The 24,992-nt window shown below is 44.2% G+C and overlaps 1 protein-coding gene across 2 annotated transcripts in view; it reads right to left on the minus strand.

Annotated features, from left to right (window-relative positions):
* The window catches only part of PRDM10 (PR/SET domain 10), a 1,138,198-nt gene that overhangs the window by 362,903 nt on the left and 750,303 nt on the right, over positions 1-24,992 (minus strand). The gene's annotated exons all lie outside the window — the stretch shown is intronic.

Genomic DNA, 24,992 nt, shown 5'->3' on the forward strand with positions numbered 1-24,992 from the left:
GCGCAGGCCCCACGCGGTACTCATGGAGTATGGAGGGCTGAGCTTCGGTGCAAATGCTGCTCGGGTCTGGGGTTTCTCAAACCCCAATGCACAACTTCGAGGGTACCTCAGAAGCTGCATGATTAGCAAAGAGCAGGTAGTCCAGGGTGTCCGGTCCCAGGTCTCTCATGTCCGCCACGGGTCTCAGCTTTGCTGTGGATGTGGATTGGAGTCGGAGAAGTCTGGAAGTCCAGTTCCTGAGTCGCTGAGTCTTCGGGTTCCGGCAGGAGCGTCGACATAGCAAACCGGCAAGTTACTGGTGGTGCCTGTTTGCACAGGGTGGTCACTCCTTGACCACAAGGGAGATGTCTTCAGTCATCTGGTCAGAATAGAACGTCGAAGGTCCAAGAGTTTTGTTTCAGAGTTTCAGTCCAGGATAATCTAATGTCTCTAGACACAGCTCTTATCTTTATACTAAACTAAGGGGCTGGATTACCTGCTAGGTCCCTCCTATAGGTGGAACCTGGGAAGGGGGTGGTTACACCCCTTTCCCTTTGTCCAGTTTCGCGCCAGAGCTGGAGCTGGAGTGCCCCAGCAACTGGTTTGAACCGGGCTATGCATGGAGCACCTTGTGTGCCCCAGGCAGTGTCTGGAAAAGCATCTTTCCATTGAACCCACCCTGCCCCAATACACTACAGGCTGTCTGGGGAGGTGCTAGCACCTCCCTCGACAGGAAACCTATTGTCCAGGCCTCCCTTGCCGGAGTTTCGTCCAGCTGCAGGAGGTCAGACTCGTGTCTGTGGCAGCAGCATCCATTTTGTGATGCTGAGGCTCTGTTTAACTTTGACCGGGTAAAGCAGTAACTACATGTCTTCTCCCTCTAGAAGGGTGGAATGCTACCCCCGCCGCCAGAACTGGCGGGGGGGGGGGGTTAGTATTCCAAAGCGTTTGAAACCTTACACGACATGTTATGATAAAGCCAAACCAAAGTTAGCATTAACCGCAAGGATTATAATGCACTTAAGAGTATATGGTATGGCTATATCATAGAACAGCTATAGGGACATGGTTCCGAAAGCTGCAGAAGGGCTCAGCTCATGCTAGAGCACCCTCTCACATAAAACCAAGCACTCTGCCTTCAGGATTGTCAAGGCCTACCATAGGAGTGACTTATAGGTATATGTGTCTATATATAAGGTTAGATATAGGTATACTATATCTAAGCAAGGGGTGAATACACCACCTTGCCCAAGCTGAGTGATCAGCCTGTGGTGTCAGTTTGGATGGCCAGCCAGGAGTGGGATAATACATACTGCAGCCCCTGGTAGGCCTTGGATGCACCTATGCCCTGGGTACCTATGGTACACTATACAGGGGCTCACAAAGGTGACCCAATTCCCAATTAGGCATGTACCTAAAGTACATGGTATCAATTTAGAGAGAGAACAGCTGGGCTGTGGGTCTGATTAGCAGACCCACAGCCACACTAAAGTCGAAAAACCAGAGTATCACAGCAAAAAGTGGGGGTGACCATAGGAAGCAGACCCTACTCTCCTACACAACCCCCCCCCACCAAACGCAGGGACAATAAACTAACCATGACCAGTTGAGTCTTCATGTTCTAACTGGAAATATCTGGAGAGTCCATCTGCATTGCCATGGCCAGTTCCAGGTCTATGTTCCACTGTAAAGTCCATCCCCTGTAGGGAAATGGACCACCTGAGTAGTTTGGGATTTTCACCCTTCATCTAATTTAGTCACATGAGGGGCTAATGGTCTGTCAGAATCTTGAAGTGAGTACCAAACAAGTATGGCTTCAGCTTCTTCAGGGCCCAAACCACAGCAATGGCCTCCCTCTCAATCGCTGACCGACGTTTCTCTCTAGGGGTCAGCCTTCTGCTAATAAAAGCAATGGGCTGGTCTTGACCATCTTCATTCAATTGTGAAAGAACAGCTCCCACACCCAACTCAGAGCATCTGTTTGAACAATGAATTCTTTTGAGTAATCAGGACTTTTCAGAATAGGTGCAGATCACATGGCCTGCTTCAGGTCATCAAATGCCTTTTGACAGCTTACTGTCCACTGAACTTTATTTGGCATTTTCTTTTAGGTCAAGTCATTAAGTGGTGTCACAATGGACCCATAGTTCTTAACAAACTTTCTGTAATAACCATACAGGCCCAAGCAAGCTCTCACCTGTGTCTGGGTGGTTGGAGGAGTCCAGTCCTTTATGGTCTTGATCTTGCTCTCCAGTGGTTGAACCGGACCTCCACCTACAAGGTGGCCCAGGTATACAACCTTTCTCTGCCCTATCTGGCACTTAGTAGCATTGATAGTTAGGTCTGCCTTTTGCAGGGCCTCCAAAACATTCTTCAGGTGGATCAGGTGATCCTCACAAGTGGAGCTAAAGACAGCAATATCATCAAGATAAGCTGCACAATAGTCATCCAGACCTGAGAGGACTTGGTTCACCAACCTTTGGAAAGTGGCAGGTGCATTCTTCAAGCCAAATGGCATCACCACAAATTGGTAATTACCTCCTGGGGGTCGAAAATGCTGTTTTAGCTTTTGCATCATCAGCTAGTCTGATATGCCAGTAGCCAGCTGTAAAGTCAAATGTGCTCAAAAACTTGGCAGAAGCCAATCTGTCAATGAGCTCATCTGCCCTTGGTATTGGGTGGGCATCTGTCCTAGTGACAGCATTGAGACCTCTGTAGTCCACACAAAACCTCATTTCTCTCTCTTACCATCTTGGGTGTGAGGTTTAGGCACTAGGACTACAGGACTGGCCCAAGGGCTCTCTGAGGGCTCAATAACTGCCAACTCCAACATCTTTTGGACCTCTGTCCTGATACAGTCCCTGACATGATCAGGTTGCCTGTAGATTTTACTCTTCACAGGCAGACTGTCACCAGTGTCCACCTCGTGGGTGCACCAGTTTGTCTGACTTGGAGTCGGTGAAAACATATGTCTTTAGGACTGTAGAACTTGTCTGCAGTCCTGTTGCTCTTGGTCAGTGAGGCTGCCTGACAAGGCTACACCATCAACTGAGCCATTGCCAGGGTTCTGAGAAAGCAGGTCTGGGAGAGGGTCACTCTCCTCTTCCTGTCCCTCATCTGTAGCCATGAGCAAGCCCATGTCTGCCCTGTCAACATATGGTTTCAGCCTGTTGACATGAAGCCCCCTGTGGGGGCTCCTAAGAGTTCCCAGGTCAACCAGATAGGTTACCTCTCCTTTCTGTTCAACAACAGTGTGGGGTCCAGACCATTTGTCTTGGAGTGCTGCTGGGGCCACTGGCTCCAACACCCACACTTTCTGTCCTGGCTGGTACACAGTCAGCACAGCCTTTTGGTCATGCCAGGCTTTTTGAAGTTCCTGGCTAGCCTCAAGATTTTTAGATGCCTTTTTCATGTACTCGGCCATCCTGGAGCGGAGACCAAGTACATAGTCCACAATGTCTTGCGTAGGCTTTTTGAGAGGTAACTCCCATCCTTCCTTCACCAGACAAAGGGGTCCTCTTACAGGATGCCCAAACAGAAGTTCAAAAGGGCTGTAGCCAACCCCCTTCTGTGGGACCTCCCTGGAAGCAAACAAAAGGCAGGGCAGAAGGATGTCCCATCTTAGCCTAAACTTTTCAGGTAAACCGTTGATCATGCCCTTTAAGGTCTTGTTAAATCTTTCAACTAGACCATTGCACTGTGGATGGTAGGGCATGGTGAACTTAGTTCACTCCACACTCTTTCCACATAGCAGTTAGGTACCCAGACATAATGTTTGCACCTCTGTCTGAGACAACCTCCTTCGGAAAACCCACTCTTGAGAAAACTCCCAGGAAGGCTCTTGCCACAACAGGTGCTGTTGTGGTCCTAGGGGAATAGCTTCTGGATATCTGGTGGCATGAAACCTGTGCCCAGAGGCTGTTTTGGGATCCATTGGTCCAACAATGTCTATCCCAACTCTCTCAAAGGGAACCCTCACCACAGGTAGTGGTATTAGGGGGTCTTTGTGATGCCACCTGATTTGCCACTGGCTTGGCAGGTGACACAGGAGCGACAAAACTCCTTGGTATCTTCTGACATGTGGGGCCAGTGAAAGTGAGGGACAAGCCTGTCCCAAGTTGTGTTCTGGCCAAGATGTCCTGCTAAGGGAATATCATGGGCTAAGGTAAGAAGGAAGCCCCTGAATGACAAAGGTATGACCAACCTCCTGGAAGCACCAGGCTTGTGGTCTATAGCCTCTGAATAAAGGAGCCCTTCATCCCAATATGCTCTATGGGTACCTGTAGCATTCCCAGCAGCCTCAGCAGCAGCTTGCTGTCTGAGGGGTTCAAGAGAGGGGCAGTCCAATTGTGCCTGCCTCAGGTCTGGCCTTGAAGGTCCCCCCTGTCCCAAGAAACTCAACCTGATCAGGTTCAAGCTCTTCTAGGACAGTTCCTTCTTGGGTCTCACAATCAGCTTCCTGGGAAGTCTGATCCTCATCCTGAGGCATGGGGGAAGGCAATGCCTTAACCCTACTGCTCTTTCTCTTGGTATGCAACTGGTCCATAGTTTCAGGATCCAGTGCCTGTTCAGTTTTGCACGTTTTGGCCTGTGACCTGGTCACAGCAAGGACATGTGCTGATATGCCCAGCACCTCTGCATGAGGCCTATACTCCACTTCACACCAGACTGAAGATTCCAGATCATTGCCCAACAAACATTCTACAGGGAGGTCTGAGCTTACAACAACTCTTTTGAGGCCAGTTACCCCTCCCCATGAGAAATTAACAATTGCCATACTATGGGTGGTAGTGACATTGCTAGCATTGGTCACTAGGTAATTATTACCTAGTATTATCTGTCCAGGGTCCACAAGTTAGGCGTCACCATGGTGACACTGGCACATGTGTCCCTGTAGGCCTGAGCCACTGTATTATTAATCAAAGGAGTCTGTCTGTACTTGCCCAGGTTACTGGGGCTCACAGTAGAGGACATAGCTATGTCCACATCACAGACAAGAACAGCTTGAGTTGGTATTCTGACTAGGACAGAACCCATCTCAGTTCCCAGGGTTAACCCTACTACACCCTTCTGTTGAGAACCACTACTATTAGCTGTACTAGGGGGGACAGTTGCCTTAGGGGCAATGGTGGCTGGAGCTGTCTCCTTCTTGGTGCAATCACTGGTCCAGTGAGTATTACTTTTACAAAAATGGCACCAGGGGTTCTTTGGACCTTCTTTCTTCTTGGATTTCTTGGCACCCCCTTCATTAGAAGCTTTTTGGGGACCTGGCGAAGACTTCTGGTCTTTTGCTTTCTCCCCACCCTTTGGGTCTTGCTTCTTCTGATCACCACCTTGGTTCTGTACCTTCTGCTTCACCCTGGTTCTGCCCCATTTGTCTGCCTTCTTTCCCAATTCTTGGGGAGAGGTCAGATCAGAATCAATCAGGTGTTGATGCAATAACTGGATCTGACAGCTGTTAAGTATTTGTTCTCTCATTATCAAATTATACAATCCTGTATAGTCATTAAACTTACTGCCCAGTAACCAGCCTTCCAGAGCCTTAGTGGCACAATCAACAAAGTCAGTCCAGACCTGAGTCTGTGTCTTCTGGGTGTCTCTGAACAGCAACCTATACTGCTGAGTGGTTGAGCCAAACCCATCTATCAGAGAACTCTTCAGGCTGCTGGCGGAAAGCACCGGTGAGAGTCATCAGAACATATGGGAGGTATGTCTACTGGGTCTTTATAAACGAACGAAACACAACAGGGTTCCTTCTCGATTCTGGGACCTGGGACTTATAACAGCCAAGAGACTGCTCACTAGACGGTGGAAGGGTAGTGAACCCCCGAACGTGCGACACTGGCGCACCTCATTTGACAACTGGGCCAGGGCAGAGAGTATTACTTTACATAGAGAAGAGACGGCAGGGCTGAGGAAATTCCCTATTGCGCAACTCTGGGATGACACTTTGAAGTCTTTCCACAGTAGGTGCCTTGCTCAGGGCGTTACTTAGCCGTTTCCCACCCGAAGATGCACCTGGGAAGGAGAAGGAACACGGTACTATGCGTCCACTCGGTAGCAAACTTGCCGTGCGCGCACCGGGCGGTGAGTTGCTCCAATTTCGCACAATACTGACACATACCCGGACAGTAGCGACATCAGCTCCCCAGCGCGGAGAACTTGCTTTCCACCTGTCCTGTGGGGTGGGCCGCGCCACCCCCACTGAGGAGATCCTTACTGCGACGACCTACGGCCCACCGCGCCTTTCCCCCCTTCTCCCCCCTACACTACAATTTCCCCAACACTGACGACGCCAACACATGACATTGTATGGTACTATCTTTTCCTTTCAATTTTGTATTCGTTTTCTTTACTAACCTTTTGAATTTCTCCCCTTTTTCGTCTTTGCCTAGTTACGCACTTTAGCGTTGGATTAGTTATTATACATGGATCAGTACTTCCTTACGTTGTATTCACCATTGAAACTTTTATATGTAAATCACCTGCCATCAACCTAACATTGCTTGTACATGAACGCGAGAGGGACATGATATCGCATGTTTACCACAAGGTGGGAATATATAATATCCTCTGCAGATTGTACCTGGTAGATGAGATGATATAACACATTTCTCTGTTTGTGAACTTTGAAACGTATTATGAGTATAAAGAAACCAAATAAAGCTATTCAAACAACAAAAAAAAACAGAGAAGTCTTCAGGACTTTGTAGTTATCAGCATCCTTATCACTAACTGAATGTAAGGAGCTTATCTCTGCCTTTATCTGAAAAGGGAAAGCTATAGTATAGCTGCCCACATACTCTGGGGTATCTGCTGTCCTTTGCAAGCCCTCGCCAAAGCAGTTATCCATTTGTGGATGTCATCCCCACTCTTGTAGGGAGGGACAATCTGACTTAGGTTTCTATGGTCATATGACCCTTTCCCTATGTCTAGGAATATTGCTGCCACCAGTGGACTCTAGTCCACACAATTTTCTCTCTCTATCAAGAGCCAGGGTCTCTTTCTCAAGGGCAACCTCTTGCCTTCTGATTCTAAACTTGGTTTCTCTCATCCTAGCCTTATGTTCCCTTCTCTCAGGGGAAGTCATTCTTCTGAGAGCTGAGGCATCTGACCCTATTGAGTCACCAGAGTGGTTGGATTCACTGGAAAGTGATCTCCTCCTTCTGTGCTCAGTGTTAAGTCTACTTGGGGGCCTGGATGGGACTCTGCCCTCTCCAGCCCCATGTAGGCTTAGGTTGATCTGGTTAAGTTCTCCTACTTGGACCTGATCAGCATCAACTTCATCATCATCATCCCCTAGAATGTCATCATGGGAATCTTCTGTTGAGGGATGCCCCCCTCCACTACATGTCTGATCTGGGGCTGCTGCCTTCTCAGCATCATACTCCACTAAAAGATCTATCAGGTATCTCACAGTTGGACTCTGTCCTTGTCTCAGTTTCCTGAGTGAACATAAACTTCTAAGTTCATTAAAAGTAAATGTATCATAGGGAGAAGGTGCCTTGGGAAGGTCAACTTCTGCTGGGGATAGATCCACTAGGCTCTCCTCTTAAGGACATTTTCTAGTGAGGTGTGGTGTGTGCACCTACCTACACTAAGTGTTGTCTACTAAAACCTCTCTAGGAGTTGTAGTCAGGGCGTGCTAGGCCCTTTGCTCTACAACAACTAAGTTCAGTAGAACTTAAGTATTCTAAGACTTGATTTATATGTACCTCTAGGTACCTTAATGTGATCTTTCAAATGATATCTTAAGATTATATGGTAAAACAATAGCAAGCTCTTATCCCAACCGCTGCACATCAATGTGAGAAGTTAGCCTGGTATATGATGTCCACTATTCTAGTGGGCACCCTGCACCAGTCTAAGTTTTTGGATCACTATCTTTTTGAATGTGTACTTTCTTTGAAATCCTACGTGAGAGACACTTCTGACTTCATTGAAAAGATTGAACACATAGAATGGGACTCTGCGTATTGTCTTATGACTTTAGACATAACAAGCCTCTACACGTGTATTGAACATACACAGGGTATTGGGGCCGTAGAGTATTTTCTGAAGAAAGGCACATTAAATCTGGCACTGCATAATCAAATGCTGATGGAACTGATAGATTTCTGTTTGCGAAATAATATTTTTTTATTCCAGGATAACATCTTTAGACAAGTATCTGGTACGGCAATGGGCTCCTGCTTTGCCCCCAGTTACGCGAATCTTTTCGTGGGCTGGTGGGAGGAGCAGGTAGCCTGGGCCACGGGAAATGCAATCTGGACAGAAAGGGTAATTGCCTGGTATCGATACATTGACGATCTGTTTTTAATCTGGAATGGTTCCATGGCAGAGGCAGAAGAATATATCAGATTGTTAAATGACAATAACTGCAATCTTAGATTCAGTGGAGATGTCAGTAAGGTATCGGTTAACTATCTTGATCTGAGGGTGGAGGTGAAAGATAAGAAAATAGTTACCTCTCTCTATAGGAAACCAACTGCGGGCAACAGCGTCCTACATGCCTCGAGTGGGCATCCTAGGAGGTTAGTTAACAGTATCCCCTACGGGGAATTCTTACGAATTCGCCGTAACTGTTCACTTAATAGCGACTTTGAAAAAGCGGCGGACGCCTGCACCGCAAGATTCATTGAAAGAGGCTACAAACCAAATCTTCTTAAGGATGCACGGAATCGAGTTAGCCGTTTATCTAGAAATGTACTTTTTGAGAAGAAGGTTTGAACTGAACAAGAGGGTGGAAAGTTTCGGATGATTACCCCATATTCCTCCAATTCCAACAAACTAAGATCGATCCTACAAAAACATTGGCATATCCTAAAAACCGACAATATAATCGGTATGGACATTCCCAGGGCCCCTATGATAACATTTAGGAAAGCTAGATCCTTAAAGGATCAGTTGGTTCATAGCCACTTAGATCCAGTGATAAAATCAAAAGGCACATTGAAAGATGCCAAAGGATTCTTTCCTTGTGGACGTTGCAAGGCATGTGCTTTTAGCAAACGTGTCTTATCTTATGACGTTCGAGGGGTCAAGGGAGGTCAAAAACGGACTAAATTTATGTCCTGTCACACTGGGTATGCAGTATACTGTTTAAGCTGCCCATGTAAGATTCGATACGTGGGCAGTACCATCAATCCAGTGAAATTACGAATTTTGGAACACATGAGGGCAATTGCAAATAATGACTTCTCTTACTCGTCATTTTGCTATAAAACATCAGAGCAATAGAGATCTCCTACAATATTTCTGTTTGGATCATGTCCCAGAACATACTAGGGGGGGAAATCGACTCCTTAAACTTAGGAGATTGGAGTCACGTTACATTGTTGATCTAGAAATGAAGACTCCGGGAGGTTTTAATATTGGAGAAGAACTGTCTGTACACTTGGGATAAGATAAAACACACAATCTAAGTCTGTAAATATGCAATTTTATTAAACTAATAGTATATATAACTGGTCAGAAATTGCGTGCAATGTTTTTCTCTCTTCTCTATTCTCTCTTTTTTGTAAAATTTATTGTGTGATTACACAAATGAATGGTGATGATTAGGTCATTATTAATTTTGAAACATGTTGTGTTATGTTAAAGCGCAAGACAAACTGAACTGCATAATATGATTGAGGTGGTTTTGTACATGGGCAACCATTGGGTTGCCATTGCCGATCCACGGCAAGATTTGGACAATGATTTGAAGTCATATGAATTATGGGCTCAAAGACATTAGAAATGGGTTTAATTCCACACATAAATGTGAAGAAATATGTACACAATTCCTTAAAAGTAGGTTTGTGTTATGATAACTTTACCACCTCAATATACCATGTTACACTATGGGATCGGGAATTTACATTTGCAAAAATGGGACTATAAACAGCACAACTGTGCTGCAATTGCCGATCCACGGCGAGAATTAAGCATTTTGGGATTTGTGTGTAATATGTTGTTACAAGACCCCTTTGAAATGATTTGCAGTATGTAAACTGTATGAGAAAAACATTCTCCAAGATGGCACCCGTATGAGAATACGAGGCTAAGTCCCTTGTTTATGTTATTCCCGACAATTCCTGCGCTTTAAAAATGGTGCCGCGGAATGCATTCTCTATGACACTGACGAAGGGAGCCTTTCCCGAAACGCGTCTGTTTAAATAAAGTTTGGCGTTCAACGCTTTTGTGAGCCCGCGAGTGCTGTGTGTCTTTTGAGCAGGATTCGGAAGGACACTCTTTGGAGCTTAATATTGACGCGGTACACCGCGGCGCTACAGCACCAGCCCTTGGAGTGACTCGCTATCGGTGCAACTTTGGAGCGGAATATATATATATATATATATATATATATATATATATATATATATATATATATATATATATATATATATATATATAATCACGTACAGCCAAAGTTCCAATAATATACGCTCTCGGACACCAAGAAATAGCCAGCAAATCCAAAATCCAAGGGTGTTTATTTCACCTACACAACATGTTTCGACTTCCAACGAAGCCTTGTTCACGTGAACAAGGCTTCGTTGGAAGTCGTAACATGTTGTGTAGGTGAAATAAACACCCTTGGATTTTGGATTTGCTGGCTATTTCTTGGTGGCTGAGAGCGTATATTATTGGAACTTTGGCTGTACGTGATTTCACTACGGCGCGCTTGGCCGGTGCATACGCCACCTCCCACGGGGCCACCGGCAGTCATTACGGAGCATAACTTGGGAGAATATATATATATATATATATATATATATATATATATATATATATATATATATATATATATATATATATATATATATATATATATATATATATATATATATATATTTAAGTTCAAAGGGGTGCTCTGCTTTGAAGGATCACACAACTGCAGGTAAGTTTTCACTTAATTTATTGCTTCCGAGTTAACAAGGTTCCGTCATTGTGTAAGCTTGTCCCAACGCGTTTCAGTGCTTCTTTGCACTTTCATCAGGGGAAAAATGGCAAGGCGGATGTTAATTGGCAGTTTCCGCCGTCTTTTTGTTAAAAACGCACGGAGAAGTACTTGGTAGTACAAGGTCCCTTGAACAGCATTTTGGGATCTGTAGTGTCGCCAAACGATTTCATAACCTTAGTAGGTTCCGCCGAGACATTTCAAGTGTTCAAGTTGCAGCGCCCTATTTTCGGCACGCTGTCTGTTATTAAAGAGCCGAGGAAGCAAAAGGAAACCGGGGTGCACTGATGCACCTAAACAGACAGCGTGCCGAAAATAGGGCGCTGCAACTTGAACACTTGAAATGTCTCGGCGGAACCTACTAAGGTTATGAAATCGTTTGGCGACACTACAGATCCCAAAATGCTGTGCAAGGGACCTTGTACTACCAAGTACTTCTCCGTGCGTTTTTAACAAAAAGACGGCGGAAACTGCCAATTAACATCCGCCTTGCCATTTTTCCCCTGATGAAAGTGCAAAGAAGCACTGAAACGCGTTGGGACAAGCTTACACAATGACGGAACCTTGTTAACTCGGAAGCAATAAATTAAGTGAAAACTTACCTGCAGTTGTGTGATCCTTCAAAGCAGAGCACCCCTTTGAACTTAAACATTTTTGACGACAGCTGCGTCGTCGAAGGAAGCACCGCCTCGGGAAGGAGGAGGGAGCCGTCGGTGGAGGAGCCAAGCACAGGACTGTCCTGGTTGCTAAAGGTGACTGCAGGAGCATTAAAGAGCCGAGGAAGCAAAAGGAAACCGGGGTGCACTGATGCACCTAAACAGACAGCGTGCCGAAAATAGGGCGCTGCAACTTGAACACTTGAAATGTCTCGGCGGAACCTACTAAGGTTATGAAATCGTTTGGCGACACTACAGATCCCAAAATGCTGTGCAAGGGACCTTGTACTACCAAGTACTTCTCCGTGCGTTTTTAACAAAAAGACGGCGGAAACTGCCAATTAACATCCGCCTTGCCATTTTTCCCCTGATGAAAGTGCAAAGAAGCACTGAAACGCGTTGGGACAAGCTTACACAATGACGGAACCTTGTTAACTCGGAAGCAATAAATTAAGTGAAAACTTACCTGCAGTTGTGTGATCCTTCAAAGCAGAGCACCCCTTTGAACTTAAACATTTTTGACGACAGCTGCGTCGTCGAAGGAAGCACCGCCTCGGGAAGGAGGAGGGAGCCGTCGGTGGAGGAGCCAAGCACAGGACTGTCCTGGTTGCTAAAGGTGACTGCAGGAGCATTAAAGAGCCGAGGAAGCAAAAGGAAACCGGGGTGCACTGATGCACCTAAACAGACAGCGTGCCGAAAATAGGGCGCTGCAACTTGAACACTTGAAATGTCTCGGCGGAACCTACTAAGGTTATGAAATCGTTTGGCGACACTACAGATCCCAAAATGCTGTGCAAGGGACCTTGTACTACCAAGTACTTCTCCGTGCGTTTTTAACAAAAAGACGGCGGAAACTGCCAATTAACATCCGCCTTGCCATTTTTCCCCTGATGAAAGTGCAAAGAAGCACTGAAACGCGTTGGGACAAGCTTACACAATGACGGAACCTTGTTAACTCGGAAGCAATAAATTAAGTGAAAACTTACCTGCAGTTGTGTGATCCTTCAAAGCAGAGCACCCCTTTGAACTTAAATATATATATATATATATATATATATATATATATATATATATATATATATATATATATATATATATTAGGAATACCGCTTTCGTATTGCGCTGCACCGAGTTTTGCCAGCCAACAAATGAAACTCGGACACGGACCAAATGGGCTCTTGCTTTCTTTTATTGCAGAGGTACTGTCAAAGACGTTTCGGCTCAACGGAGCCTTGTTCACATGACAACGTTTTGATAGTGGGACAGCCCTTTTAAAGTGCTAGTGAAGATAAATAATAAGTATCACCTGTGAATGTCTTTAGCATGGACATGGAAGATATACTTCTAGCTACTGAATGGTAGCGTTAACATTTGTTAAAATAGATTGCATAACAGTAAAATACCTTTAGTAGATACCAACGTCACTAAATTCATATGACAGTACCAGCATGTGAGAATCATTATTGGCAACGATAATTATTGTAAAATACATTAAGATGACAAGTCTGCCTACGGTTAAAATATGAGAGTAAACAGAGAAATCAATGCGAAGAATAAAGTGCAAGTGCATAGCTTATTTCATAATCTATATACACGATGTTGACAATACTATTTACATGTGCAAATATCGCAAAATGTGCAAAATAAAGCAAATGTCAATAAACTGTATATATTACATATGTGCAAAATATGCTGATTGTTCTCCTCCTAAGGTCCAATATTTCTATTGAAACCCCAACCTCTAATTTTATAATCAGACTTTGTCAAAACATGATACCGTTATACCATTCTGCTCACACTGGTAGTTAATCAAGTTTAGTACCTCAAGGTTAAATTCACTCATATGTACTGACCGGGGTTCCACTATTTGTAATTTTTAAACGATATGATCCTAGTACATGCTACTGTATTTAAATAGTGATTACCACAACCAAATTAATAAATGAAACAATGCTGAAGAGTGCATAATAAAATTATAGAGTCATTATTTATGGCTTATCTGTAAGCAGCAGCTTAAGTCGGTCATATATCTAGGATACCTATTATGTCGCAGCCCCTTCATGGCGCATGCACAAGCTTCACCCGGCCAGGTGTCCCGCGCGCATGATTACCATGAAGAGGAGACATGAATTGGTTCAGGGCAAGCAAGTATAGAGATCCTCCGTGATGTTGAGGCCTATTGGGGTCTTAGTGTTAAGCAATAAAATGTACTTAGTTTCAAGTCTCCTTAACTTAGTTTCCCTGTCTCCTCCCCTTCTACTGTTAATGATCGCATCAATCACCCAATATTTTAGATTGGCGTTGTCGCTCTGGTGACATTCCCTGAAATGGCGGGCCACAGGGTAAGTATTGTCACCATTGCTGATTGCGCGAAGGTGTTGGAGGATTCTTCTGTGCACAGCATGTTTGGTGCTGCCATCATATTTCTTATCACAGGGACACTGTAATACATATACTGCAAATTCCGATTTGCATGTTAATACTTGGTTTATTGGGTGTTTTGTATCAGTGAAACCATCTCTGTAACTCTTGGTGTTGATTCCATGTTGGCAGGCTTTACAAGTTTTACACTTGTAGAAACCGTTGTTTTCCTCCCACCATGAGGATTTTGCATAAGGCTCAGAGTTGGTTACCATTATATGGTCCCGCAAGGATGGAGCTTTACTGAAAGTGAGCGATACTCTTTTTGGGAGGTCTTTGCCTATCACGTTATCCTTAGTAACGATAGGCCAATGTTTGTCACATATTTTGCGAATCTGTTTATGCTGTCTGTTAAAGCCTGTTATTATCCTAAAACAGTTCGCCACTGGTTGCTCCTCACTATGAGTATTCTCAACAGATATCGTTTGGCGTTCAGATTTTTTTACCAAAAGTTCATCCCTCGACAGGACCATAGACTTTTGTATAGCACTCTTTATTAGTTGGCTTGAATAACCCCTTTCAAGAAAGCGAGATTCGCTTTCCTTTTGCGCCTGTTCCAGATCTCGGGGATTGCTGCAAATACGTCTCAATCGTAGCATTTCCCCATAGGGAATGCTGGAAATCAAATGTGCTGGGTGCGAACTGGTAGCATGTAAAATGCTATTGCCAGCCGTAGCCTTGCGGTATAATCTGGATTCCAAATTAGTGCCATTGACATACAGTTCTGTATCAAGAAATGTGACCTTTTCCTGGCTAAGGGTCGCAGTGAATCTTAAATTAAGATCATTGTTATTAATTTGGTTGATGAATTCAAGTGCTCCTTCATGGCTTCCCCTCCACACGACCAGCAGGTCGTCAATGAAACGGAACCATGCCACCAAATTATTACGTATACAATGCTGGTATTCAAGGCCAAGGACCAGCTCCTCCCAAGCTCCCATGTGGAGACATGCGAAGCTTGGGGAGAAGCTGGCCCCCATGGCTACTCCCTGCAATTGGCGGTATGCTTGCTGGTTAAAGAGAAAAATATTATTAACCAAACAAAATTCCAACATGTCAAGGAGCATAACATTATGTTCATCAAACTCGGGACCTCTTATTGACAGATAATAACGAACTGCATTCAAGCCATCCTTATGTGTTATGCTCGTGTACAATGCTGTGACATCCAAAGCTATAAGCCAGTCACCAGCAGACAATTCAATATCCTTAATTTTAGTCAAAAAGTCCCCTGTATCTTGTACATATGAACCTAGTTGATGTACATAACCTTGAAGGTAATAGTCAATATATACAGATGTATGTTCAAGGAGACTACCTCTGGCAGATATAATAGGTCTACCCGGTGGGTTCAGAGGGTCCTTGTGTACTTTTGGTATAAAGTACAGGATTGGTGTTATGGGGTTATCGACTTTAAGGTATTTGAATTCAGCTTCTGAAATTAATTTGGCGGCTTTCCATTTGGATAGCTTGCGATGGTACTCCTCTTTGATATTAGTTAAAACACGAGTATGGATGCGCTCGTAACATGTCCGATCATTCAGCTGAATGTAGGCTTCCTTGTCATAGTTAGCCTTGGTCATCAAAACCACGTTTCCGCCTTTATCACTGGTTCTCACTACAAGATCTTTCTCTTTCTTCAATTTGTTGGTGAGCGCAGTGTATTGTAAAGATCGGCTATCAAAATGTTTCTTGGTTTTTCCCACATTTTTTTGGAGTTCTTTCAAATCAGCAACCACATTCTCATGAAAGATATCAAGATTGTCACGCGGGAGAATGGGATAAAATATGGATGGAGGCCTGAAATTGGTAGTCAGTGAGGTTCTATTCCCCCATTGGTCTATTTCATTTGTTTCGGTCTTTTCATCCTCTGTGTTATCATAACCACGACCATCTGTCTCCCATAATTCCGATATGACTCTTGTACCTTGGGATGCATTGATGTTATTGCCGCTGTTAATCGATTGGCTTTCTCCAGAGTTTTTCTTTTGAGCATACAATTTCCTGAGTTTTAGTTTTCTCACTGCTTTGTAGATATTGCATCTGGTTTTCGGATAGTCAAAGTTGCAAGGTGTTGCATAAGTGAGTCCCAGTTTAAGGATATCTTCCTCTTGTGCTGTTAATTTCAAAGAGGTCAGATTAATGATAGTGTGGTTGGTGGTACTTGTTATTCCTGTTGGGCGACGGATCCCCGTCCCCTCCCGCCTCTTTTCCTCTTTTGAAATCCTCCTCTTCGCCGCCCTCCATCTTTGGCGTCTCCGGAAGTTTGCTCTTCGCTTCTTTGCTCCTTCCGTGTATGGGATCTTAATGTCTTGAGTCTTTCCTGGCATAAAAAAATAATTTCTTGGCCAGAGGATGGTTTTGGGGCGTCTTCTAATTGTTTGCGGCGTTCTGAATCCGAACCTGATTCTTGGTCGGAGCTAAGAGAGAAGTTGGAAGAGTCACTCAATACCTCTTTACTTTGCTGCTGAAGTGTATTCTTGGCTTTGGGTGGGGGCTGCGCTAAGCCTTTGCGGAGAGCATCATATTTTCGAGAAAAGGTGAATATTTGTCCCAATTCATAGTCGTTGCGGTCTCTTTGAAACTTATAAGCCTTCCTGTCAACGATTTTACTCTCCTCCTTCTTGAGGCGCTCATTCATTAGTTTAGCTAATCTGGTTCTTCCTCCTCCTCACCCAGAGCCTCGATTTCTTCATTGATGGCTGCAATCTCAGTTAGTAATTTGGCTCTATCAATGTCAGCGTACTTGATTAATATTTGTACTTGCCGCCGTGATGCTTCTAGATTACTTTCTGCCCACTCCTTCATCAATTCAGGGTTGGGATCCTCATAAGTGGGAGCAGTGAGGATTCTAAGCCCCCGAGGTATTCGGTTAACCTCTATATACCGCTGCAGCGACTTAGATTCCCACCATTTCGCTTGCTCCTGGCGAGATTTTTTCTCCAATATTTTAAATAGCTCCTTAATGATCGAGGTGCTGCTGCCACTAGTTTCATTATTCTGCCTCCCGCGGATGTCTTGCGGGAGGGGGGCACTGTCGGAAAACAATGAAGCTGCCAGAGTTTCCCGGTCCCGCACGTTGTCACCTGACATCCCTCTGCTGTTAAATAATAATTCCTTTAGGCGCTGTTACACTTCGTGTGATGTGTTATGTCCGATAGTGCAGCCCGCCTAATTGCCGTACTTCTCACCCGCTCAGTACAATTACGGTGCTTACTTGGTCGTGTGGTGTTCACCGGGTCTTGGATCACCCGGCTGGGTGCTCTCCGCTTGAGCAGCCTCCTCTTCGACCAGTTCGCCGCAGTCTTCACTCCTTCCTTTTCCGGTTGAGCGGGGGTCAGGTGCTGTACTCCTTCCGGGGTTACGATTTTCTTCGAACAAGTTCAAAAAATCTTCCGATTAAAGAACCGACCAAACGTGAGAAGGGTCCTGTGTAAGCCGGTTCGGAAACAACCAGGCTATATATTAGGAATACCGCTTTCGTATTGCGCTGCACCGAGTCTTGCCAGCCAACAAATGAAACTCGGACACGGACCAAATGGGCTCTTGCTTTCCTTTATTGCAGAGGTACTGTCAAAGACGTTTCGGCTCAACTGAGCCTTGTTCACATGACAACGTTTTGATAGTGGGACAGCCCTTTTAAAGTGCTAGTGAAGATAAATAATAAGTATCACCTGTGAATGTCTTTAGCATGGACATGGAAGATATACTTCTAGCTACTGAATGGTAGCGTTAACATTTGTTAAAATAGATTGCATATATTACCTACTGGCGGTAGCCAGTAGGTATATATAGTTAGGACCTAGTTTCCATAGGAAATCCCCAACATTCTATTGGGAATAACTTTGGCGCTGGTTGATGAATCTTCGCAAATTTCTCAAAGAAGATGGCTCGCTCCACTCCTTCCCTGAAAGTTTGGGGGGGGATTCGTCAAGTGGGGGCTGAGAAAAAAGGGGGGTCCCAAAACGTGTTTTCCCCATGTTAATTTCCATAGGACCTTTAGACTCGGCTACAGCTTGAACCGCTGAAGGGAATTACACCAAACTTGTCAAAATAGTAGTGTCTGGTACGCAGATCACGCTTTTGGTAAAATAGTGTAAATCCCTCCCTTGGTTCCTGAGAAAATTAAAAGAGAAACAAATTATATATCTATAGGCGCGCACCCGTGCGCGCACCCCCGCGATTTTTCTAAAAAAAAAAATTTGGGGGGGGGGGGGCTTGGGGGGCTTCTCTCTTTCATTTTTGTGTTTATTTTTCAATTTCGAGGGTGCCCACTCCTCGTTTTGCCCCCCGAGATCACCGCCGCTGCCCGAGCCGCCTGAAGATGGCCGCCGCCTGGTTGTGGGCGGGGCCGGGAGGACGTGGTTTCCGCTTCCCCCTGCCTGGGGGAAGCCTTCGATGTCCGGACCGGTCTCCCGTGCCTGATGCGGGCCCCAGGACGAAAGCAGAATTCCATGATATGCACAAAGTAGGGCCCAGCTGCAGACAGAAGCTGCGTTTTCAACCACAAATACATTTCCGAGCTGAAAGCCGAGCAAGAAGCTGTTCTATGCCACGTCCAGTCAAACTCCATGTTTCATTAGAACCATCTCTGCTCCATCCTTTTTAATTAACATAAATGTGCAGACTCTAGGGCACTAATTGCTTGTCCAATTAGAAAGACATAAATTTAGGAACCTTTACTGACAGTTTCCAAGTACCTAGCAAGCTGTGAGTCGCAGCCATTTACAGGCATTGAAAAGACTGGAAAAGACATATTTACCAATGACTTCAGAAATGGGGGTTGTGAAAGGAGCGCGCCCGAGCCTAGGTTACATGATATGTTTTCAACCTGCCCCATCAAATAGGGTCACAGTACATTAAAAGGCCAAGTCTGAGGTCCGGGCACCCTCCTCCTTCCTCCAGGGGGGGGGAGGGGGGGCAGTATAGATGGACCAGAAAACAGCCCACTAAATACCAGCTCTGGAATTTTAGGTGCCGCATGCATTGGTACCTCTGTGGGAGGGCAAAAGTATGATATTTTTGGAGAATAATATATGGAAACCTTCCCCATCGGTAATATCAGCCCATGTGTAATGAGGGCATAAGTGCTTATACATCTTCAACTTGTGAGGATACACTTTTCGAAGTTCGAACATTAAAAGTTTCCTGGTTTTTAGCCATGCTATGTCCGTGCTCGCTCTGTGCTCAGGCCAGCTGGTGCCTCTACAGTTAAAAGCGAACACGCTCCTTTCCCCTCCCAGTGCTTAATTTGCGTTGGGGTTTGTGGTGCTGGGCACATGCATTGAATTATCACCCCCGGCAATTATCTCATGGGCTGCATTTTCCCAGAATTCCTAGACTTAGTTTAGTCGTCTGAACCCGCTCTTGGACCAGTCACCTACGTCACGTGGAGCCCGCAGTCACGTCACTTCCTCTGCCCTCATACTTTAGAGCAGTCTGAAGATGCCGCCCACCGTCGTCCCGAGGGGCGGTGTCCGGGGTCAGAAAACGGATTCCACATATATAGTCGTAGAGGACACGTCATTTGTCTATCACAAAGGATAACACTCCTTCCTAATTTTCGAACCTTTTAGAGCAAAACGTGAGTGTTTAAGATAATTCTTTGTTTCCCGGAAGATTTGATGTGGTATTTTCCATTTCATTGAGCGTTGGTCCTGCTAGAGAATGAGGGATTGCTCCCTTGAAGCGCGCCCTTTCATATTCCTTGCAAGGTATCCAGGAGGGATTGTTTGTACTTTTTCTTGACAGTGTGACGTTTCCAAGAAGTCCGAGAGCAGCAGCGACCCTGCTTACAGAGAAACGGGGAAGTTGGCCAGTAGGCCTGCGCCTCTCACAGGCCGAAATTACTGGGATAATACGACAGAAAAGTCTACCTCTGCACAGGGCTATATTATGGGGTCCCACTTAGTAGGACAGGGAACAATAAGTAGTGGCGATTAGACTCAAAGACACGTCTAGAGACAGGATGTGGCCTAACAACCAGAGCTGCCCACTTTGGAACTGGAGAACAAGGATCGAGTCCCGGCGTCGGCTCCAAATTCTGTGATTCTCGGAAAATCCCTTACAGAGGGAAACAACCCTGACCTTATATAATGTATACTGGTGCCCAGTAGAGCCTCCAAGTTCGCACTACATAAAACTGCAAAACATTCTGCGTCATCAGCTGACGAGAGAGAGGTACTTGTCTCTTCAGACTCCACGTTTGATCCCAGCGCCGCCCTTTAAGGCTGCAGCCATGTTCAACATTCTGTCTTGATCTTAAACTGAAGGGGCGCGTGGCTCTGCTGAAGTAAACGTTCTACAAAGACATCCGAGCAACGTGCTTTCTTTTCTAAAGATGTTGTGTATGTGTATGTGTATTGGCATTTATATAGCGCACTACTTACCCGTAGGGTCCCAAGGCGCTTCGACCGCTGCGAAACCCTTCCTGGCTTCCCTGAGAGATGGTCCCTTAATGGGTATCTCCAGGGTGAGACCAGGCATCCCCGGCGGTCTGGTGGGGCCGTTAGTGAAGATGAGGCAAGCTAATGCCCAGAGTTGCCGAGTGTGATCGCTGATCAGAGTGGGCACCGAGGCGAGAGAATTATCGAGTCCGCTGACCCTGGTCCAGAAACCTGCCGCGCCGGGAATCGAACTCTGGTCCCGGGCCATCCTCTGCTCTCGGGTCTGCCGCCTCTAACCAGTGAGCCACACTACTTCACCATTATGTTCAACCATTATGTTCAACATTATGTTTCCAGTTTAAAATAGGCACAGTGTTAATCCGGGCAGTGACAGGCTTGTGAAAAGCAGTTCTCTCCGCAGAGCCTATACGCGTTCTTTTAATATTGTTATATATATATATATATATATATATATATATATATATATATATATATATATATATATATAACCTATCTCTATTACTGACCTCCTGTCCTCCACTTACACGTGTTTGCTTTGGGAGCACAGGGCACAGTGTTTGTCCAGTTGGAGCTTGGCCACGGCGGAGCGCACAAGATTTTAAGTGCGACCTCCAGCCAGCTGGAACCCTGTTAACCCCTTTTGAACTCCTCTGCCAGAGGCCTTACACCAGTATTTTTAAATGGGTCCTTGGAAGAAAAAGGTTGTCTGTACAATAAAGACGGAAACAGCAGCCTGCCCAACAACAGACCATGACAGCACCAATATATAAAGCACCTGACAGTCTCTACTGCATTTTAAAGGCTAGCCCAGTAGTAAGTCAGGTGGCCATTCAGAGCTTTCACTTTGTTATGGCGGTAGGGAGGACTGTAGCTGTGATACTGTTAGTTAGGATTGGCAATGACAATAGGCCTGATATGTTGTTGTAAGTTCAGTCTGTTTCTCATGTGGGTTAGTGGCCTTCCATTCCTGGTGCTCTGCAGAGTTTCTAGTTGCTCAAATGTGTGTAATTTTTTATATTTATATGTTTCCCTCATCTTCCTTGCTTGAATTTTGCTTACAACAAAGTGTCACTCATAATCATTGAATGTCACTCATAATTACACCGAAATTTTCTGCTGTCATTCCTGTCTTCACCTGAGTGCAGCCTCTCGCTTGTACCCGCTCAGCACTCTGTCACCCACGGTGGCACTGAAGGAGATTCAACTTTCTGATAGGACAGAGCATCAACACAGCTGCGCTCACTGTTCAGCAGGTCCAGCTCACACAATAAAAAATAACTGGTAAATCCCGTCAGTCAGGCTTTTTACTAAAGAAAGTGTTTGGTAATAATTGGGGAACGTTAGGTTGCCACAATCTGTCCATATAAGTAATTAGATAACGAAACAATCTCGTGTCTGCGGTTGTATGCAAGCAGGGAGCAGGGTCCCTTTGTTGAAAAGACTGCATTATCAGAGTTAAGCTGTACCCTGCAAGAAGAGTGTTTATGAAAATGAGTCAGACGATGGCATTTGTGTTGTAAATGGTGAACTTTAAAGGCATACACATCAAAACATTGCACAATAGGCACTTTTGACAAAGGGTCAGTATTTTTGTTGCACATTTAAGAAAGCCTATATGTATGCTTTTGTCCTTACTTTGTGATTTAAAAAAAGCTGTAATTCCAACATGTTTCATGACACAGCGTAAGACACATGACTGCTCAGGAGCAATTAGTGAACGGCTCAGTAGCTTTCTGAAAGGGGAAGGGATCCAAACAGCATTCATGCTCCTAACAAAAAATCCGCGAACAAGCAAATAAAATGCTTTAATGTGACGAAAGAAAATATAACAAAGAACACAAAATGCCATAGCCTTGATGAACAGCCCATCCAAGTAACTACAAATCAGGACAAAATGCATGTCAGCCAGTAGAAGACCCAAAGCCAACTGACTCACTGTATTTTTTTTACTTTTTCGAAACAGTGATGACAGGTAAACCTGTCAGTAGCCAGATCTAATAAGAGGTTTTGTCTATGTCCTGCCTTCCAGTACTGTGGGGGGGAATATGAGTTGTTTCGCTCTTTTTGGAATTATTCATAGTCTTTAAGTATAGATATATATATTAGCTTTTAAAAAACCAATGAAATTCACTGAAAAAACCATAGGTTATAGACTATATATAGTTAGGCATTAGCCTTTAAAAAACCTTGGAAATTCACTGAAAAAACCATAGGTTTTAGCCCTTATATAGTTAGGAATTAACATATAAAAAACCATTGAAATTCCTCCTATATAGTTAGCTGGACATTTTATTGATATAAAACCAATGAAATTCGACATATAGTTAGTTGCACTAACTATATATTTCGCGCATCCGCAATCCAATGCTGATGATGTCACATATTACATCATTCATGACATGGTCAGTGACATCAGTGATGACATCACTGATGACATCTCATTTAACATCAATGATCACACCACTGATGATATACTTCATGTGATAATACAATGCACCTCCTTACACTCTAATATAACTTCTGTTACACCTAGTGTAAAATACAGAGTATCATTTTTTAAACTATTGACACACCAATACCATTTACTACATACGCACTCACTGATTCCTACGTCTACACACACATTCATTCATTCACCCATAAGGTCACTCGTACATACAGTCACTCATCATTACAACACTATCATATGCACTCATACACCTATGCAGACACTCACACACTGCCACTCATCCATGGAGTTACTCACACACCTAGTCAGTCCTGTAAAGAATCAATCACACTTTGATTTCTTAATCTATACAGTTAAACACAGAACAGCTTACATTTTCACAGATATACTAACACATACTCACTCACTTATACAATCAAATCCTTCATCCATACTCTTATACATCCACTCATTCTTCAATATGTAAAACATATTTAAACTTTACAAAAACACACAGACACTGGAGGATGTCATCAGTGATGTCATCAGTGATGTCATCAGTGATGTCACTGACCATGTCATGAATGATGTAATATGTGACATCATCAGCATTGGATTGCGGATGCGCGAAATATATAGTTAGTGCAACTAACTATATGTCGAATTTCATTGGTTTTATATCAATAAAATGTCCAGCTAACTATATAGGAGGAATTTCAATGGTTTTTTATATGTTAATTCCTAACTATATAAGGGCTAAAACCTATGGTTTTTTCAGTGAATTTCCAAGGTTTTTTAAAGGCTAATGCCTAACTATATATAGTCTATAACCTATGTTTTTTTCAGTGAATATATATATATATATGTATATATAATTTTTTTATATACTCTGCGGTCCCCACGCATGGGCGGGAATATCCAGTGCTTATGAATATTGAGAGGATCCTCTAGAAGAGAAACCTACTTTATCAACCCTCTTTTCTGCATATGACTAAATCCAATCTTCTGTTTTTAGGCAGTACTCAGATGAGGTTGGTCATTTGAGATTGTCAAGCACCTGTCGCTTATGTGAGAGGGGATAGCGCTGGGGCCGAAAGATATACCTTAAACAGTGTTGGACCATAAGCTCTGTAAGATCTAGAACCAAATCAATGTTCGATGAGGAATTGTCCAGATCTAGTATAGCCACAGACTGAACCAATGTTCATTTAATAAACAGGTAGCGCGAAGGGGATGAAAAGGAAGTTTCTGGCCTATTACTACAAATTTTCAATAAAGTAATGTGAAAGCAAGTAGACTTTACCATTCCTCAGCTGCTCTAGGGAAGCTTAACTCTGACTTGGGCCTGAGCTTCTCTAGAACTGATATGGTATATAAGGATGAACCAGACTTGCTCCGATGTTTTTTAGGGAAGCTATGATGTCTGTCAGTTGTGGTTTATAGTGCAAGAAAAATATATGCACATATGAGTTTACTGATGTGTGTGCACCACCTGGTAATTAAACCTCTCTTCTCAAGGGTAGAGACTGCCTTTGAGATGGAGTATGACATCCCATGGAGGCAAAATGTGACTTGGGTACCATCTCCTGCCATTGTGAGGGCAAAAATACCTTTTCTGTCTAACTTCTAAATGTGTTGGCTGCATCTGAGCATAGAGCTCATATCCTGATCTAGGACCAGCCACACAACACCTGCATCTTGCATGATGGTCCGTCCCACACAGAGGCTTCTTATTGCCTTCACTGGGCCTGAATTTGCCTTGCAGGTGATGTATTTTCAGACTACATCCCAATCACACTCCAAGAACTAAAAAAAAGACCTAGGCAGAAATGATCTGGAAGCTCCAGATTCAGAGATCTGAGTTGTGTAGACAAAATTGAACTAATGTAATTGGTGTGGGGAAGCACATGTATGGAGACACTACACCACTTCCAAAAATCTTTTGGTGACTCCATTGTCAGAACTTCTTTGGTACCATCTGCCAGCAGTTGGAAGCACCTCAGAAAAAAACACATGAGGTTCCAGTCTAATGCCAGAGGAGACTTCAAAGGTGAGGTGTATGAAGGAAGATGCATTCATAAAAGTAGTTTTTAAAGGTAACAACATTAAAGTTATAAATTTCAGGTACACATGACCAGCTCAATTCCAATAATTAG

This window comes from Lissotriton vulgaris, chromosome 2_1, assembly GCF_964263255.1.
Source record: "Lissotriton vulgaris chromosome 2_1, aLisVul1.2, whole genome shotgun sequence".
Classification (NCBI taxonomy): Eukaryota; Metazoa; Chordata; class Amphibia; order Caudata; family Salamandridae; genus Lissotriton; species Lissotriton vulgaris.